Raw genomic sequence first — 16,016 nt, 5'->3', positions numbered from 1 at the left:
TGGACCCAACAGACGTTGTCCTGTACACACGTCAAAAATCGGTCCAGCCGTTAGGAGTTCATTAACATACTCATGAGCTGGAGAATTATATTATATTGACGGAATTGAGAATCTAAACCAATCTCAAATTCACTGAAACAAACAAAAAAATCATCAAAATCGGTCCAGCCATTTAGGAGGTAGTTTAATTGTGAATCTAAACCATTCTCGAATCCACCTGAAGACACACAACAATCTCAAATTCACTGGAACACACAAAAATATCATCAAAATGGGTCCAGCCGTTTAGGAGATAGCTCAATTGTGAATCTAAACCATCCTCGAATCCCCTTGAACTCATACAAAAAATTTCATCAAAATCGGTCCAGCCGTCTAGGAGGAGTTCAGTGACATACACACGCACACAAGAATTATATATATAAAGATATGGATTTAAGTTTTTCATTATATGTTTTGAAAACAGTTTTATAGTTATATATCTCTACGAGGTGGTGGTAATGAAATAAATAAACTGTTTTTATTAACAGTATCATATTCGTTAACGAATTAACTGTTTGTCTTCATCGAAAAAACCTGTTGTATATAATAAGCTAATAAATTCAACCAACGTCTTCGCCCGTAGCTCGCAATAAATAAAGAAATTGAATGCTTCACTAAAACAGCTTAATTCAAAACAGATGATGAATTTGCGAACGAAATAAAAATAAAAATTAAACTTAGCAATGTTATTAATATAATATAAACTATGAATCTAATAAAAATCTAAATTATTAATAAAATATAAATACATAGATACAAATCCGTTGACGATTATCAGTTTTTCAACCTGTTGAGTGTTGAACATTAACAATCTCTACTTATTACTCGTAGACCATAGTTTGGTATATTATTTAAGTGGTATACAAGAAGCATACCACTATTCAAAAATATATGACGCAGTCGTGGGCCGCCTTGTTAATACGACACACTAAATATCTCACCTTACAAAACTTATTCAAATATTATCAGCGCGATGTAAGCGACTTTTAGCGCCATCTATGTCAATAACGCACAATGTTATCGCTTGACCCGTGACAAAATTATTGTAGGTATTAATACTAGGCTACACCCGTGGCCGTTTTCAAATCAAATGTCTAATTTGCATAATCCTTGAGTAGTCACGTTGTCAGTCCGCGATCAATTTCATTAAATAAGATATTAATAATAATTGCAGTCTTCACTGAACTTTTTATGATACACATGACGCTAATAAATTCTGAATCTATGCAATTCGCGGTATTTTTGGAATGTAAATTTACTTTTTTTATTATAATTTAATTTACTTTAACTAATTTTAAACTGTTGTTAATTAAACAATTAAGTGGTTGTTATCGTAATAAGTTATCGATCTATTGAAACAATAATAGGCAGTTATTTTATTTATCAGTTATCAATTATCGGCAATAAATAAATAGCCTCCAATAATAATGAGATGATAAACTAAAAAATAAAAAATAGGACTCGTAAATTGCAATTTCCATACAAACTTCTATACCAATCCCAATATTCGATCTATCTCTTACTTGAGATAAAAAATGCAGTGGTGGATTTACCAGCAGGCTGAGTAGGCTGGAGCCTAGGGCGGCAAATTTTAAGGGGCGGCATATTTAGTTCATAATTTTTTTATTTCGATTTACAAATTGGAAAAAAAAATTATATACACACACAAAATACGAATTTAGAAAATTGCTGAGAAATTAAAATATTAAACAAAAATCGAAATATAGTCCTATTTAGAGTGCTAGATAATAAATATTTCAAGGTCTCTATGTAAACGCAAAAGCGATTTGATGTTATACTTTACATATTTTCTTCACTGTTCTGCAATAATTTTTTCTCCGCGTACCTAATCAATCTTGATATGATATCGATGGTCTAATCATGTCTGCTGCAGAAACTTTGCAAAATTGTCAAATTCAATGTCAGAAAGTTATTCTTAGTTATTATTTCTTTATGCGTAAAAATACCGACTAGAATTGACAATTTATTATTAAATTAAAAACTAATTCATTATCTTATAGAGATATACTCTTTTGGCTTAATTTAATAGAATTTTAAACGAAATTATTTGAACGACTGCGACTTGACAGGAAAAAAATTCCCTTCACAAAATATGAAGTTAGACAATATGTTGATTAGAAAATTGATACTTATTAAATATCAGTTATTTTATTTGTAGTAAGAAAAAGTTTGGAAAATCCAATCGAGCATCCAGGCGCTCATGTCGTATACGAATTATTTAAATTGAGTTCTTACAAAGCCAATTTTTTCAGCAAATGCCAATCGGAATGAATTAATTATAATAAAGTTATCGTCATTACTGTGAACGCGATCTTCAACAATCATTAAAAATTACTTTTTTATATAAAAAGTAATTAATCATAACTGAAAAAATAATTTTTATGAGCTCAGCGACCACTTTTCTTTCTGATAAGTTGCTTTTTAAATAATATATATGTACATCATATTTGTAACGTACGGTTTGATGTGAGAAAACAATCGGATTTTGATTTTTAGGCAATAATAGAGCATACCTACGCATTTAAGGCATGCAATTACGTTTCCGCCTTCTTAATGATCCTATTTCTGGATCATCATTCCTGCAAGAACAGAATCTTTTCAGACGAAAGCAGCTTTGCTTTCGTCTGAAAAATTTGTCGCTTGTGTACATAGAGCCATACGAAGTACTATATCCAAGTTTGGATAAATGTTTCCTAGATTCTTCAGACGAAAGAAGTCAAGAAAAGCTGAACGTTTTAGCTCTCTTGTGCATGGAGTCAGAGCAATGAACAAGATTTCGTACGACGATATAATAAATGATTTTGCAAATTTAAAGTCTCGCAAAAAAGTATTGTAATCTTAATATATATAAATCTCGTGTCACAATGTTTGTCCTCAATGGACTCCTAAACTAATGAACGGATTTTAATGATGATTACTTCATGGAGTGCAGTTTGGTCCAACTTGAGAGATAGGGTAGTTTTTATTTCGATTTGGGACCAATAAATATTTTTATTTTTAATATTTGTTTTGTATGGACATATTTTCTATGAGAGAATTTAGTGACGGACGGTTTGACAGTTCCGCTGTGAAACAATTTCATTCTAACAACAGGGAGCATATTTACGAAATAATTTTTGATGTTTTGAAATATAAAACAGTTGTTTTTTTTTCTATCTACAGAACAACGTCTGTCGGGGCAGCTAGTGCCTTTATAATTTAACTTTAATTTTATTAATTTAATAAATAATTACGAAAAGATATATTTATTGTTATGTTTTCAAACTGTACATGTAATAATAAATATTTATGAACGTACGTCAAATGTATATTTTTTATGTAAGCTTTATTCATATCTATACTAATATTATAAAGCTGCAGTGTTTGTTTGTTTGTTTGTTTGAACGCGCTAATCTCTGGTATTACTGGTCCGATTTGAATGATTCTTTCAGTGTTGGGTAGTCCATTTATCGAGGAAGGCTATAGGCTATGTTTTTTTTTTCAAAATTAGGGATCCGTAATAAAACTGCTATTTTGTAACACAAGGTGTAAAATCGAAAACCTATTTTTGCGTGCGCTGCAAAAACTATTGACAATAGAACAAAATGATGTACAGGCTATAATATAGGCAATATTTTATTACTTATAAAACTATCGCGTGAATTATACTTTATATGGCAAAACAACGTTTGCCGGGTCAGTTAGTATTATAATATATATATGTTCTCAAAGATATCAAAATTTAGAGGCGGCAAAACTTTAATAGCCTACGGGCGGCAATTCTGTAAATCCGCTACTGAAAAAATGGTAACCATCGTTGACTTTTCTGTCCCAACTTATCGACGGTAATTCACCTTATCCGTACACGCTGTCTGTCAATGGGACGACGTATAGCTTACCAGTGATAGACGTTTGTATGGACATTGCAATTCACGCGTCCCAATATAGGGCGATCAGAAAGACTTATCGGATATATTGGGACAGCTTCAGATTATTGACTGCTAATTACTGACAGTAGATGGTAGTAATTTATATCTATCTGTAGGTAATATATTGGGATAGGCCGTCTAATGACTTAAATAAAATCAAAAATATTTTATTTCGTAGGTAAATTGCAATCCACTTGAAATATCTCATATTCTCATACAGCTCGTTCGGAATGCAGATTTTCTTACAGGAGAAAGAGCAAGAAACTCTAAGGTTGGTCTTTTCAAACCAGAATGGTATTACAAGTTATTATTGAAGTTATACTTCTTTTGGCGCAATGGAGAAAAATGATGAGAGTGAATTTTTACGATGCGCGCGCACACCAACACCTGAATTCTTCAACGTGAAGTTAGTTCTAGGTGGCATGAAAATCGATAACGATGTTCAAGTTGTATATTCTAGTATTTTTATAGAACACGTGTTTCGTAACAGTACAATTAAACAGTGTGAATAAATAAATATTATTTTGGTGTTTTTATTAAATCAATTTCATAAACGACGGTGATAGTATTTACTAATAATTTATTAGTATATCTTTATATATATTTTGAATATTAGTGATAAAACTAATTTGAATAAACTGTTTTGAGTGCATTTATAGATTTAAGGTTAATTGTCGGTATGTATAATTTATTTACATCGTTAATTAAAATTAATACATTAGTATCTAAAAAATTTTTTTTTTCGTTTTGTTTTATTTCTGGTATATTAACAAATTTTATGTATAAATATAAAAAAAATCTCTCTCTCTCTCTCTAATGTTTACCTTAAATGCTGAGTGTTTATACTATCTTTGATCTTAACTATTTGTTAAAATTTGATTTATTTTTCCATACGCCAAAGAAGTATAACTTTTAACGCGTGTACACATGCTCTTTTTTTTCAATTAAATTTACAAATAATTTAAATTATATATTGTAATTGCAAAGTGATGCAACAAAATATAGAAACGTCAATTAATTATATTACAATCTTACGACTTTAAAAAAAAGATGTGCCAATACCCTTATACTGAATCCTACTTTCGTCTTTAGATCCTCGAGCATCGATCGACAGCAGGCTGTCGCAAATGGAAGAACAGATAAGAAATCTATCGGCACTCCCGGACCTGATTCAGCGGAAAGTTGAACAGATGAAGTCACAGTTCGACGAGTTGACAAAAGAGGTAAGAGAAGTGCTTCTGATGGTTAAATCAATAGAAAACATCATCATCATCAGCCGGAAGACGTCCACTGCTGGACAAAAGCCTCCCCCAAAGATTTCCACTATTAACGGTCCTGCGCTGCCCTCATCCAAAGTAATCCGGCGATCTTGACCAGATCGTCGGTCCATCTTGTGGGGGGCCTACCAACAGGCCTTCTGGAACGTGGTCGCCATTCGAGGACTTTACTGCCCCATCGGCCATCTGTCCGTCGAACTATGTGCCCTGCCCACTGCCAATTCAGTTTCGCAATCATTTGGACTATGTTTTGGTTTGGAAACTCCGAGAAAAATTATAAATGAATGAAACTGAACCACAGAACTTTTTTTTTGGAGAGGAGGAAAAGTATTTATATCCTCTTTGCTATCATCAATATAAGCTTTGTAATTCTTTTTCAGAAGACGCTCCAGATGGCAAAGGCAAAAGAAATAGCGACGATGCAAGATGAAACAGGTATAACATGATAAACAAGTATATCATGTGTTTGTTCCGATATGCACTGCGAGCACTGCACAGCGCTATCACTGTAGAAAAATTCGTTCCATTGTGGACTGTCAGTAACCAGTATACTGCCGCAGTACCCTAGGGAATATATGACGTCATAAATCGCCGCCATATTCTACTGTGAGCACTGGCGTTATCGAAGTAAGGTACTCGCAGTACTTTGATCACGTGATCAGTCAAAACCACTCGAGTGCCTAACGTTTTATAAACAATACCTACAGTTTAATCCCAAATATTTTTTATTTGACAGCACTCCAACAACAGTTTTTTTTTATGAACTAGAAAACTTAAATACGCTCATTTGAATGCTGCGTCAAAAAATGCGACTGACAGTATACGAGATTGCGTTCCGTTTTAAATAGTAACCAGTATAACTGACTATAAAGGAACGGCTTCACAGTATACTAAATTGACGTCACACTGTATAGTGGTCGCAGTGCATATCGGAACATACCTCATATAAAATATACTCAAGCAGTTTTAGAACAGGTAAACTCAACAACAGTCCTAGATATGTTATTATTGAAAACAGTTTTTAATAATATAGGAAAAACTTAAATTTATTTATCATTTCCTATTTAATTTGTTATTTATATGATATTTATTTCATTTCAACATAAGCATACTTATAACTATGTATATATGTATTTACAATGATTTTGCAATCTATACATACATTTAAATAAAATTGGAGTGTCTGTTTGTAATATTGAAATAATAACCGTTTTTTACTACATGTATATGAATATTATATGGTACATACATCTAAATAACAATGTTTAAAATGTTTGTATGTCTGTCTGTCTGTTTGTTCCAGCTAATCTCTGAAATGGCTGGACCGATTTTTACGGGACTTTTATTGGCAGGTAGCTGATGTAATAAGGAGTAACTTAGGCTACGATTATTTTAGAAAAAATCTTTTATTTTAGAAAAATAAAGTAATGTTGCCATGTCCGAGAAACAGTCTAACTCTAAAAATAATTTATCTGGCAAAACAATGTTTGTCGGGTCACCTAGTTATAAATAAGATTTAGAAAGAAAGAAAGAAGAAAGAAAGAAAAAATGTTTATTGACGTCATTATACATTCTGATAATAGTTCTTAAAGTTATACTAATCTAATTATGATCTAATGACGCCAATGGGCCCCCAACTCATGCTGAGTTGTGGTTTCGAAAGAATCCACAACGCTGGTCTTCCGTGGAAACCCAGAGAGCGCTACTAACGCACAGTCCTGTCACAAGAAGGTGTACAAACTATTAATTGTCTATGAGCACAAAGCACAAAAAATAGTGAAACTCCGATCTAAAATTAAAACTAACAACAAATAAAAACAATTAAACTTGATTTAAACTTGCCATTGCCACACAAAAAAACCTAATTTTTTTAAATATTTTAAATTGATTTTCGGACAATAATGAGATATTGCTTGTATTTTAATTCAAATAGCCCTAAACTAACGCAGTTCCGTATGGGAGGTGGAATATTATTCCAAAACTTCGTGGAAGCATACCGAAAGCTGCCACGAAATGCAGTTGTTTTGGGGAAACCAAACCTGTAGCCATACGCACCTGGCGTCGTGGGAACTACAATTTGTGCCCACGACTTTGTCCGTACAAATTTCGTGATCGCGCATCTTTGAGAAATTGCAATCTAATTACAACATGCCCAATGAACAAACATCGAAACAGCCGTATTTTGTCACTAACTCTTTTTTTAATATGCTTTTATTAGCTTCATACGTATGTTGATGTATGACCGATGACAATTCAATATAACAAAAAGGTTACGTTTTTATAGAAAATCCCACTAAAAAATAGAAAATTCATCTAAATACCTCGGAAATTGATTCTTTCGGCCCTCGGTTAACCATCTATATATATATATATATATAAGAGAATGTATGTTTGTATGTTCCCTAATAACTCCTAAACTATTCGACCGATCTCAATGAATCTTTTTAATCTAAATCTAAAAAACAATTAAACTTGATTTAAACTTGCCATTGCCACACAAAACAAACAATTTGTTTTAAATATTTGAAATTGATTTAATTTTCTTATTAAGTCTTATGTTACTGCGAAGAAGTGCTACAAGAATACTTGCAGAATATCCGTGTTGTAACAAAAATATACCTACGATAAAAGTTTGAAACCTTAAGATTAGTCTCCGCTCCGCTCCAACTAGATAGCGCAGGCGTAGGCGTGAGGTGCGGCAACTAATACTATGCCCAAGTGGGCGTACTCGAGCCAGTCTCGAACAATGTTTGACGTTGACGTGCCACATGTTCTGTTAAACTTTGCTAATAATTGAAACTAAAATTGCGTAGTAAAACTTTGTTTAAATAATACTACAAGAAATAAGAAAGACACTGATCACATATCATCAGTAAGTATTTTGTATTTTATTAATTTCAATGTAAAATAACACGAAGCGTATTTAGGTTACAAAATTTGAAAGATGCCATTGAGTGTCAAGATGCCACGCACACAAGCATCTAATAGTTGCCGTAATAAAAAAAACTATTGTTCTTAGGTAGTGCGGTATCTAGTTGGAGCGCAGCTGAGACCCATCCTCTAAGCTTTAAACTTATTTAATTAAATAATATATAACTGCTTCAACTCTTTAAATGTCGTCTGTCATTCGGTACGTCTGAACTTGTCAATTATTTTCATTATATTTATTAGTCCCTTTTAATATTTCATAAAAATGTCATTATACAAAAAAATATCAACAAAAGCAATGTTTATTCCAGCTCCACGTGAATTCGAAGTTCCTGTCCACATCATTCAAACTCCTGAACCAATCATCCAAATACAGGAACCAACCAATGACGTGAAGATAGAAGAACTTAAAGAAGACAAAAGTGAAAGTTTTGGACAAACATTGGATGAAGAGCAAGAGGTAATATTGTATCTTGTCTTACATAGTAAATGCACACAAAACAGAACAAGAAAAAAAATTAAAATAAATGTCCTAAAATTGTTACATCTCTGCAAAAAAGTGGTAAATAATTGGCTGACTAATCTAACTTATGAGTATGAAGGGAAGAGGCAAGGAGAATTATCTCATATGGGAGTAAAGTTGACAAAAAGTGTCCAGCTTACGCTGTAAATTACAGTTCAAAAAGCCTCCAGCACAGGGTATGGCATGAAGTATGGTGAATATAGTAATTGTAAACGAACTGAAGTATGCCGAGTTAAAAAAAACAATATTATTGTCGACTAAAGTAGTTAAATAGTGAATATTTCAACAACTTACGTTGTACAAAATATAACCTTAAAGAATTATTATTATAGGGAAACCTGCACCTAGATTGATTTTATATTTGGCGCTTCTTTTCAAATCTACCCTGATGCGACTGTAGCGCCACCCTAATTTAACGCATTTTGACGGACACTTTTTCATAAACACAGATGATTCTCCTTACCTCTACTTTCCATACTTACGAGGAAGTGGATGGTCTAGGAATGTGATCGACATTGACAAATGACATGACAACTGACAAGCAGACGAAGACTATAGATGGGACACACTTCTCTTTATAAACCTGATTTACAGTTCAATAAGTACAGTAACGAAATAAGAAATCGGTCTGTTATGCAGTAAGTTTTAGGTAGCGTCCATACGAGTGAGTAAATAGGTTATAACTAATAAGGTGTAATAATAGGTAAAGGTAATCACGGGCTATTTTCCGAATGTAACTCAAACCTCACCCATGACCTCAAGGAGTTATCGGTGACACCAGTGGCTTGGCCCGATATGTGGCCAAACTTTGGCACTCGAAAAGAATGTGTGAGGCCGTCTCTTTTGCCTCCATGCATCTCCTGCACAGGAGACTATCGGCGACACTTATATTAAACAGTTGCTTGTTAAAAGGGCTATAACCCGTTATTGCACGAGTTATTTTACGTAACATTAAAATCGTGTTCTTCTTTTGCCTGTATGAATCGATTCGCGAGAAATTTTTGATATATTATTGGCATACCATAACACATAAATTTGCGGTTTTGAATGAAAAATATAAGTATGTGCGATTTTAAAGGAAATTTCTATGCAATGATCCATGCACTTCCAGGTCGTTACGACACATCTTTAAGAGGAACCTTGTATACATTTCCTATGATCTTTCTAGCAGCGGTGCTCAGTTGCAGTTGACCCATACGTTTGTTTTTGGCTGCTATCGGTTCCAGTGAATCTAAATATTCACACATTTGAGTATAATATATCTGGCCTTATTCTTCGTCTTCTTATCGAGCCGACGGTCACCTCAAATACGGGCAGCCCAAAAAGCCGCAATCGTGATAGCTCCTCGTTAAAGTTGCGTTGTCTTAGGATAAGCCCTCGATGTTAATAGAGAGTACTGTCAAGGCGGGCTCTAATAAGGGCCGTTTACAGCGAGCTTGGTTCTTAGAGATGGCCATCGTGGTGAAAAGATTAGTCAGCCTACTGATTTTGTTTGAGTAGTGCTGCTTCCAGGGGCGCCGGGTGCTTGTGATCGGTATAAAACTAAGCACCACGCGGGGAGGCTCTATTCATGTCCCCATGGCCTTATTTATAATAATTAATATTCCAGAAACTCTCATCTTCATGTAATTTGCACTTGAGCACAAATTTTTAATATAAATTACATTTGAGTATTAATTTTCAGTACATCATGAGAGAAAAGCTAAGTCAAGAGCTGCGTATAGTCAAAGAGAGGCTATCACCAAGTCCTGACCGAATGAGAGCCAGTCCGGACCCGGTACGAACCGTGCCATACCAGATGCAACCCAACCCAGAGCAGATCCGAGCCAACCCAGTCCAAATGCTACCCAGATCAGAGCTACAGCTACGGCCCGCAGCTAACCAGAAACAACCAGTCGTAACCGGTGTTAAGTGGAAGAAGGCGGATTTTGATGACGCGAGCTTAGAACAAATGCTATCAGAGACCTTGGCTGCTCAATCTGAAGTGATCCAGGGAAAAGCTATGGGGTAACGAATAAATATGTGGTTTTTCTATAAACCTAAAAACATGCATATATTTATAAGACTTAGGTCAAATGACACTTGTTAATATCAGAATTAAATATGCAACCCTTTAATCACCACTATAACAGAAAAGATGAGTTTTTCACGAGAAGTGGCATGTTAGTAATTTCTACTCCTTTTGCACGTTTTATATTTAGCGTCGATATTTCCTTACCATAAACATAGACACTGTCATGACATAATCTGAAAATATAGATTTAAACAATTTTCAGAGTAAACTTCAAAAAATATGAGAAACCGGCCCCACCCTTAGATCACCTTCAGAGCTCTGAGGTGTACAAAGCCGTTCACAACATGAACCAGGCTCCCAACAAGAAGGTGGAGCTCTTGAAACCAGCCATTGCAGCCTCAGACTACATCCAGGTATATGGAATACATACCTATTATCAAAGCTTGGAACCGGTTTCACTAATCACGGTTATCAATGGTTAAACCTGGTTTTTGTCAATTATTTCATTTGGAGGGTTAACGTTAAGACCAGATGTACGCTTGGCTTGTAAATTTCACTAAATTTTAAACTTAGACTGTCAAATAAATCGGTAAGGAGGGTAGGAAAAAACTATTATTATTTGGTAAAGGTATAACAAAACTCAATAAAAATTCACTTTTTTAATTGACTCGTATATTTACATTTTTATTTGTACTAAAATTAATGAATTATCCACTTAAGCCAATGGATGTTGGACGGCGCTAGATTTTAAGTAAATACTATCAAAAGATGCGAAGATATCTCAAAACCGTCAGATATTCCCATTTTTGGTTACTGCATTGCGATTTATATGTAATAAATATCTACAAATAGTAAACTCTCAACTAGGTCAGGTAAATAGGTCAACTCTTTTGTTTGACTGCTAAATATGTACAAAGCTGTCTTGAAGTCTAGTTGCAAAACATATGCAAGGGTTGCCACAAAAACATTCAAAAAAATGATGACGCACGTCCATTAACAGCACAGTGGTTGGCATATCTATATATATAAAAATGAATTGCTGTTTGTTAGTCTCGCTTAGTCTTGAATTATTTGTGGAAGTCCAGAGAAGTTTTAAAAGGAATTGAATAAATAAGAAAATGCTGCTAAATTAAATAAAAACAACAAATTTGTTTTTCCTTTGATGTGTCCATACATAATTTCTGTGAGAGAATTTATTGACGCACGGTTTGACAGTTCTGCTGTGAAACAATTTCATTACGACAGCAGGGTGCATATTTTACGAAGTAATTTTTGATGTTATGGTATATTATTGACAAATTCATATAAAAACATTATTTTATTTATTATATACAGAACAACGTCTGTCGGGTCAGCTAGTTTAAGATAAAAATATATGTCATTAAAACTTTACAACGGTAGTTTTCCAATTACAGGGCATAATGCGACTCAGATCCGCACAATGCCGAATTGTGCTGATGCTTAATTGGAACATGAATTAGTTTTAAAATACACCAGCAGAATGCGTGTGTACTAAGTTCAGTGTTGAAAAAAATAATCATAGAGTTAGTATTATAATAAGAAAATAAGATGTTGTCTTCTTCATTTTGATAAATATGTTCATTTCCACGAAAACATTTATAATGTATGCTTCATTAAATGATTCGATCAAGCCATTGCAATGATGACAAAAGTATATTTCTGCTCAATAAATTTGTATACTGTATACTTTAGGATATTAAAATGAAATTGTATTCACAATTTAAATGTGGTATGTAAAATTAAATACTTAGTGAATGTTTGTACCTTCATTAATTTTAATTTTATTTATTTAGAGCATTGGTAAAAAGACCATCAGCTCAAAAATAAACGAAGAATATTTAAATATTTTTTTACTTTCATACTTACATTTTTTTTAACACAGTAAGAATTAAGTTTTATTATTTCTAAAAAACTACGACGAAACGAATATTACTACCGATAGTAAATAAAATTAGGATCAATGCCAACTTATAGAAAAATCACACGTTAATTTTCTGCCACTGAGTTGGTATCTATTCTACGCATCATGCGAAAGCACTACTTTTGAGAGTGTTCGATTGTGCGAAGCTGTAGTTGGAACACTCAACGTTGAGCGTTATGCTGCATAATGCGCTCTAGTGATGTAATTGGTAGACAGTCTATACTTGCAACAGATTTCGTGTATGTGACATATCTAAGTACCGATTTGCAATTGAACGAATCGATACGAACTCAAATGGCGCGTGGGCAGGAGGGGGATGCTGTTCTTGTACGTTGGCGCACATCATCTTTGTTCCATCTAGTGGCCAAATTTATAACGACTTAACTAAGTTGGACGAAAACTACATAATGTACAATTACCTCTATTACTGCTATTTTAATCATGTGTTAACAATGAGATATTTTCAGAGTCTCCGATCCTTATCACCGGCTCCCGGAAAGCAGTTCACAGAAGATTGCGAAGTTTGATCTTAATTAGTTGTTCACCATGAAGGAGTAAAATGGGAGAAACTCCAACATATCTTAAAATTTTTGAAGAAACTCATCAGCTTTTTACGCTTCTTGAGCCACAATCAGACTTATTTGGAATTCTCACAGTGCAATTCTACAAGACTACAACAGTGTATGTTTCGTAGTTACTAAAATCCTACATTACTTGCATCTTTCTTAACTAATCTAGGTCAAAAAATTACACTTATGATGTCTTACAATCTTAAAAGCTGTTATACATTTTACTATTTACACACTTGGAAAGAGCCTAAATATTGTCTGTTGATTATTGAAAGATAAATGAGTAGTGGCAAGAATATCATTGCCAGTAGTTTATTAAAGGTTAGTAATAATTATTGGCAGATAATTCTCTCAGTCAACTCGTGATCAGGGCTTACAATTACTATTTCAACATATAGACTGACACAGAAATAAGAAGAGTAACAGCTTCAATTATTTCTAACCATATTTTGTCCTCAATTATTGTATACCTATGTTTTATTTCAACTGTAAACTTCTTGGTGTTAAGAAATAATTTTGTTTAAAAATAATTGTAAATAGTTAATTGTTAAATAAATAAGCGTTAATTCGAGATTGTTTTTAATTATTCTCCACTCAAATTTAGATTATTTGAATTTGACTTTGACATGTATCCACCAGTAATAAAAAAAATGAGTATAACTATAAGCAAAGAGTTAACGAACAATTGTAAGAGCAAAACTGAAAAACCTGACACTGCCTTAAGCATTCAAGAGACCGAAACAGGTGGAAATCTGAAGGTTACGGCTATCTGGCCCACGCAATATCACCTTCCAGCCAAAACCTCGTATGTTTTGCTGACTGGTTAAAGATGTGTGGTCTAGCATTATCGTGATGGAGGACTACACCCTTTCTCTTGATTAATTTTAACCGCTTCTCTTATCTTCTTTCTTTAATATCATCGGTTGTTTGGAGTAGAGATTCAAATCAATGGTTCTATGGACGGTACAACTCTTAGTGAACAATGCCCTTCCCAAAATCTAAAGCCTACCCATCATGGACGAATAAAAAAACATACGACATGAAATATTGAGTATTGTCAATCCCAAAGAGAATTTAAACACTACGTTCAGTCAACCTTCAGAGCTATTTGTCAAGATTATTGCTACGAGTCGTGTCAACCCGAGTTGTCAACAGCCAAGGTTCAAACTTCAAACCAGCGGTGGGCGATTAGTAAAAATAATTGCTGTAATCGAAATATTTTATAATACTAATGTTGATAATCGATTATGAAATAAGTAACAAACTTATTTTACTAAATAATATTACTAATCCTGTTGCTATAGCTATAGATAGAGAGACTCGAAGTCGAGAATGCTTTGCTTTTTTCAGAAAATAATTAAAATAATAAGTATTATTAAATATGGTTACATTTTTGGGTTTTTTAATAATAAAGAGAAGTTGTACTTATTGAATTATTTAGTTGTGTACCTATGTTGAATTTAGACACTCATATTTCCATTTATCATATATTTAATATGATAGCCGTCATCTGTCAATCTATCAATGACTGCACGTTTCAAAGAATCGAGTGAATCGCTGTTTTCTTAGAGTTTCGCTAGGCTGACTGTCACAACAGTCGACTCGAACGACGCGACCAGAGTTGACCCGACTAACCATCGTGTTTGTTTGCTTTGATCGACTCGCAGACACAATTACCTACCAAATCAGTAACTACTAATTTTATTTCAATTCAAACTTCAATTCAAACTGTTGTCTCATATCATGTGATGGCTTAAAGGTCTCGTTTTCAGGCCATAAAATCCAAAAAAATACATCATCTCATGTGACATGTCTGTCAAATGAATTTTGTAAACAATTAAACGTGAGAATCTCAAAAACATTCTAGAAAATTATATTAATTAGGTACTCATAAAAAATATAGCTTAGTATAAAATTATCTATAAACAAATCAGTTGCGAAGCGGTCTTGTGACACTAAAATGTTCACCTCCAAAGTAAGTAATATTATTCTGATATTTTCCCTTGTTTGAACTTTTGATCTTTTCATCATAATTATGCAGGTTTTATGCCCTTCATAGATAAAATGTATGTTTTGAACAAACTACGCTCTTATGTGTATTACCACATAAAATGGCACTTAAAGTCAAGACATTGTACTTAATGCCTAATAATGCGAACTTAGCTCCTTAGTTCGTATGTCTTAAAACTAATTAATATACTGCTAATTAAATATTATGAGAACCAGAAGGTTATTTAGTTGTTTTCTATTTTGAAAAAATCTATAATCAGTTAGGTTAAAACAGTTAGGTATCAGAACAAAACTAATTAATCTATAAAATTGATATTTTGTTCCTCTAAATATTAATATTAACTTTGGCTTAGGATTTTGTTTTATGGAAAAGGAGGTATATACACAAACGAGAGTATAGGTAATCTGGTGTTAAACCTACTACATCCTCTTGCAACACCAGAGGAATCACAGGAGCGTTGCTAGCCAGCAGAAAGGTGTACACCCTTTTTTTAAGGTCCAAATGTCATATCGTTCCGAAAACACCGCACAAAAAAGCTCATTCCACAGCTTTGTTTGTGGAAGAAAGCTCCTTGACAACTGCACTGTGGAGGACAACATCCAGCTGGTAGGAATGATATCGTAATTTGTGTTGTGTCATGTAAAGGTGGAATTCAGTCGAATTCCAGATATTAGCAGGAATTAGGTGAATCAGCTCTTTTTTATGATTTTATAAGACCTTGACTATCAAGTAATTTGAACTGCTACTATGCTTTAGTTTATTAACCACTGTTCAGGCATTATCT

The sequence above is a fragment of the Leptidea sinapis genome, chromosome 2 (genome assembly GCF_905404315.1).
Source record: "Leptidea sinapis chromosome 2, ilLepSina1.1, whole genome shotgun sequence".
NCBI classification, from domain to species: Eukaryota; Metazoa; Arthropoda; class Insecta; order Lepidoptera; family Pieridae; genus Leptidea; species Leptidea sinapis.
The sequence above is the reverse complement of the archived record's forward strand: the minus strand, read 5'-3'. Positions refer to the sequence as shown.